This window comes from Lactuca saligna, chromosome 1 (assembly GCF_052625555.1).
Source record: "Lactuca saligna cultivar CGN05327 chromosome 1, ASM5262555v1, whole genome shotgun sequence".
In the NCBI taxonomy this organism is placed as follows: domain Eukaryota; kingdom Viridiplantae; phylum Streptophyta; class Magnoliopsida; order Asterales; family Asteraceae; genus Lactuca; species Lactuca saligna.
This window is the reverse complement of record NC_136417.1, coordinates 25562487-25568486: the sequence shown is the minus strand read 5'-3', so window position 1 is coordinate 25568486 and position 6000 is coordinate 25562487.

Here is a 6000-nt window from a genome sequence, read left to right as displayed (position 1 = left end):
ATGGTGGATGAGGGGTGACATGCCAACTACACCAACCAACTTAATATAATCTAAATTGATCTAATTTGTGACCTTTAAGTTGTATAGTAATAAAGTGTTGGTATTGGAAGGTTATTCTTTAAAATAATCTTTGGGGGTGGATGTCGTATTCGATCATTTGATCGATTTATACAACGAGATATGAGACTAATTATTGCATACATTCTTATATATACATTAAAGGAGGACACTTTTTAGGAGTAGTAAACTTATGTGGCTTTTGACAAAAATGGTCCTCTGTCTATGTGTTTGTGTTTAAATCCGTCTTTAGGTCATTTTATGTCGGTACCCATATTTTGTGCGGAATAGTTACGGTTTCCTGGTTACTTTGTGTTCAAATCCGTCTTAAGGTGTAATTTTTGTTTTTTAAAACGAATATATATAAAAAACAAACATTTTATATCATATAGTGAAAACGAATGTGTAAAAAATAGGAATTTTTGTTTTTTTAAAAAGTCATTCTTATAATGTAAATTTATTTTGTTCATATTTCAATTTTGCTGAAAGACCTGTCGCATCCGACCCCCGCAATACGAGGGTTCCCCACCTAGTTTGAATTTAAGAACATCTTTAGAGGATATCAACTTTTTTAGGCAGAGAAATCAAATTAAGAAAAAAATCTACATGGAGCTGGACCATAATGGAATTTGAGTACAGTGAAAAACCTAAAACAAGAACAAAAGTGCAACAAAAATGAACAAAGAATCCTCGGTACAAGTCAAGGAGCCTAGACTTGGACTAAGAAAAGTAATATACCAATAACACCCATGAATGACATTATACTTTGGATCAAAAGTAAAAATAACGACGAACTGTGTTGTATATATTACTTTCAAACATCACCCAATCAAGGCATTATAGTTTTGAACCATATGCATAAATAACACTCTTATATCTATATAAACTAATGTATAGCCGCACTACGATACCGAACATCAGCATCACATAAAAGACAATGAGTTTTGGGCCTTTAGACAACAACATCAAGGACATAACATTTCAACCCAAAGTGTGAGCAGATCCTAATAACAATACATTATCCATGATCCATATACCTCCACACAAGAATATGACATCTCATCGGGCTCCAAAAGATGATGTTGACACAATTGAACACTTGGTTCATAAAAAACCAAAATGGAAAATATTCTACCCATCCCAAAAAATACCCACTCGTAGACCTTGTCAAATAAAAACCCAAACCTTCAAGCCTGAGCACTTGAAAGGACACCTTCATATCCAAACTATATCAAATTTGATAAACCAAACCATGAATAACTTCACAAAGTGAGAGAAAGCCAAATGTTAAACAGATTATAGATGTCTCATCTTCAAAAGACACTTACATGTTACAACTGAACATGGAAAATTATCTACACACCAAAGGACCACCCACCCATTTTTATGACATGCAAGGACACACATTTGATGTAGTGTCAAACTTCACAACAAGATCGTAAAAATTACTACCCTTAGAAGAGAAAAAATGCTCACACCAAATACACTTCAGTGAGTTAGAAGAGGCATAATACCAAGAACCACAAGATTATTCCGACCCCCCCCCCCCCCCCCCCAATCCACCTACCATAACCCCATAAAAAACATAGTATTCATTAGAGTGACAAAATAAATGCACACAAGAAAGAAGTGAATACGCACATGGAAGTTTAAACCCACCCCATTTGCATGTCACCTAAAAATCACGTATTTTAAAAAAGTGTCATGATTTTATAGTGTTATACCTAAGTAATTGACTACCCTTATGAACTTAAAACACAAACAAAAAAAACATGGAAAAGGCACAACACTAAGAACCCACACAAAACTTAGGGTGTGCTTAAAAAAATGATCCAATTCAAAATGACCAATCCATTTACCTACCAACATATATTGAATATCTAATTGTAATTAGATTTGATTGCTTTGAAATTTTCAATATCCAAATTGGATCTTTTGGTTCTTGGATGACCATCCAAATCTAATCCCAAACCGACTGATCAAATCCAATTGGATATCTAATTATCATTTAATTGGATATATATATATATATATATATATATATATATATATATATATATATATATATCATCCAATTGAATATATCCAATTATAATCCAACTATTACGCGATTATTAATACATATCTAATTATCATCCAACTATTATGCAACTATTATTAAGTTCTAATCTAACTATCATCTAACTGCATATCGAACAAAGGATTTTATTGTATTTGGTTGGAACTTTAGACTTCTGAAATTTTAATACTATTGAAAAGCTTGTAGAGCTAAGTAAGGAGGAGAGGAAAATGTTAGAGTATGAACAATTTGAAAGGGTGAAACAACAACATTTATCGGCAATAAGCAAGTTGGATAAGAATATAGAGATAAGATCTGTAGACAAGACATGGTGTGTTGAAACAATTAGAGAAATTGCAGATGAGGATGTTGAGTTTTTCAACAAGGTTCCTTTGATAAGCTATTTAGTTGAAGACTTTGTAAAGAATCAACTTGACCTTCCAGTAACCCCGGAAGCATTCACTCATATATTGTTTTTAGTGAGGGAAGATAAGATGAGTACAAAAGATTTTAATGAGTTCAAAATCATATTCCATGGTGTATTGGGTAAAACATGAGAAAGACGTTTGGATTTTGAAAGAAGACAGTTAAAATTTTGAACATTTTGAAAGACATATATTTTTCAGATACTTTTTAGAATTACAAATACAGGGTCATAAGAAGGAATAATAAAGAATTAGAATTCACCATTACTGATTTTCATGTTATAAATTCGAGTGACTTTGTAGATTTAATCAAGTTGTTTAACTCAATGGATCAAAAAGCCATTTTTGCCATAAATCAAAACATCTATTCTATTACCTACAAGCATGTGCGATATTTCATGGCATTTTACTATGCTCAAATGGCATTATCATATATTGATTTGGCGAAGGAATTCAAAAGAGCAGTAGTTGCCTTAGTGTTAGGGTTTAAAGGGGTTAAACCGTTGAGAATTAACTTACTTGATTGAGAGGAAAGATGGTCCGATTTATAAAGTTTTAGAGTTTAAAAGAGTTGTGGTGGAGATTCGGATTTCCAATGGATCACGTGTTACTTTAAGGAGTTCATTTTCCTCTAAGTTTCATGTAAAGAAAAATATTAGTAGCAAACGATGTGGCTGAGGGTTGGGTTAGACTCGATTCCCTTAAACAGATTTGTCGTATGTTCCCAGGGTACAACAATTGCAACAGTGGTGTACTGCCGGATATTTCACTTGCCTGAAAGATTCGCCAGAAGCAGGAATACAGAGAATGATGAGAAAGAAGAGTATTTTCATTCGTGTGTGTTGAATGAGATGGTACACCGCTATCAAAATAGGGACCAAAACCATCAAGTTTATCAAAAAACGGGGGTAGCGTGAGCCCGAGTTTTCGGAGCCGCATTCGTGTCTATGCACGAGTTCGATGTGTTTTTGGTCAACGAAATCCAAGATTTACGTGTTTTTGGTCTACGAAATCCAAGATTTACACCCCCCTGCGCGCGGGTAGGAATTGTAGTAAAACATAAACACAAGATTGTAAGCCTTTCATGCATTCAAGCTTATAAACCTTGTTAAGTTTGGTATTTCTACCAATGTGGGACTCATTCCCACATTCATCTCTTTTTGCTAAATTTATTCTCAAATACCATTCTTTGGGTATCGAGATCTCATTCACATATACTCCATTTTGGACATATAATATATCGTTTCGAAGTTCTCGCGGAAGAGAACACAAACCTACTTAGAGTTAGTTATATATACAACATATGTATAAATTTATATATGTCCAAAGTTAGTAAAAATATAAATATTTATACTAAAATTTCCAACATCACGTAGGTTAGCTTTCCAAACCGATATTTCTACTATATGCTCAGATTACAAGAAATCCAGTCTAGGAGAATTTGAAGGGACACTTACAAATCTAGGAAAAGAAACGTAAGCCACATTTCTAGAGAAATTTTGAGTTCATTTGAGAAGAAAGAGAGCTGAGAAGGGTATATATCTCACAACTTAAAGAGAAGAGTCATATTTATACATGACAATTCACGTATCTGTCTTCTAAATTAGTTAAGTATATCTCGAAATTAATGACATAATCAGTGGTTTCCAAAACTGACAACCACCGGGGGCTTTGTCCCTTGGACCCAACTAAGGGCTCTGCCCTTAAGACCCTGCGGGGACGCAACCCCCTTGACCCCCACCATTTTGTCGTATCGGCTTATAATTCGATCTTATACATACATGTACTTCATACACATCAAACATATAATATGAGCCCCTTAACTTACATATTAATTCCAATTACACAAAATGTCTTATGACAATAAAATCACCAACATAAAACTTTCTTTAAAATCTATGATAAAGAGAGATTCCCAATTACTACAATTTCAAATCTCATTGTTCATGTTACTACATGCGACATTAATTCTGAGAAGGACAAAATAGAGATCATTGTTCATTTGACTTGGTGGTTGGTTGTACTTAAATCCTTGCTGAGTATGTTGAGTTCAAAGTATTTAGTTGTGATAGTCCGAAGCCAAATGAAGACTCCGAAGTATCTTTTGTAGAAGTTGTGCCGAAGTGAAGGCAAAGAGTTTTGATAGCGATGTAATTTTTAGAGCATTTTGTGCTCATTTGGTATATGGTTATTACTTAGGCTAGCATAGGTTAGTGTGAGATGTCAGCTATTAATCACGTGTGCACACCTACGTGTTTGTTTATGACTTGTTTATAACGGTGATTTGCTACTCTATCTCAATTGTGTATATATAGTTGTGTTAGCTGTTGTAATAGGTTTAAGTTTTTCCGGATCTTGTTTATATCTACTTTAATATTTAAGCATTTAATTTGTCACCTTTATGAGTGATTAATCAAAGAGTTTCCTTCGTTTGTTCAAGATAATTGTTCATCTTATAATATTGCATTGTGTGATTCATTAGTTTGTTAATTTTATCAAATTTTAGAGAATTAGTCCCATTGAACTTGGTCAACAATTCATTTTATCTTAGTCTTGTCCATACCAAACGCTCAGTAAAAGGATATTATTATGTCTCGTCTTGTTTGAGGTACCAAACAAATCTTTGCTAAGGCCATGAGGTATGGTTTTGAGATTTTACGTGTTAAAGGACTGCCACATCATCATCAACCCCTTTTCACCATTCATTCATTATAGAGTGGAAATGGTGTTCACTAGTGAACAACCAATGAGAATGCATTCAATTGGAGGTAACCAATCAAAATTCTCGTTCCGTGAAGCTAGTTACTCCACACCACAACTACAACCATTGGGAGCTGTGTTCACGCGTGAACATCCCCTCCACGTAGATTCCACGTAGATGTTTACGCGTATAAATACCCCCGCGTAATATTTTTTACTAGATGACAAGCCTTAAACTTTTAAGCCTTTTACGGACTTTCATGGGTTTTTTTTTTTTTTTAATTATTATTATTATTTTTTTATTTTAAGGTTATCTTAAAATATTTAATGTTTTATATCTTCCACTCATTATCTCAACACGTGTGGAGTTTTAAATGTGGGGAAATAAAAATACAAAAAACAAGAAAAACAAGAACACGAGAAAAGAGCGTGACTTAAAATATAACGGCCGTTGACACCAAGAGAATATTCTTTTGTTCGAGTAAATCAAAATAATACCCCCTATACTATTGCTTTATTTCAACAAGACCCATTGAATATTTTTAACTCATTAATTAAGTTCTTAAAGTTTTACACTCATACCCTTCAAATAAAAATGATAACATTACTACATTACCAGTCTTCAAATACTAACATTTATAAGACTCGACAAGACCCAACCAAATTGACCCTATATGATTCTGTTTTATTAGTCTCTTTATTTTAACCTTTCGCATGATTATTAAATTACGACATGAAGTATGGATTGTTTTCTTACAA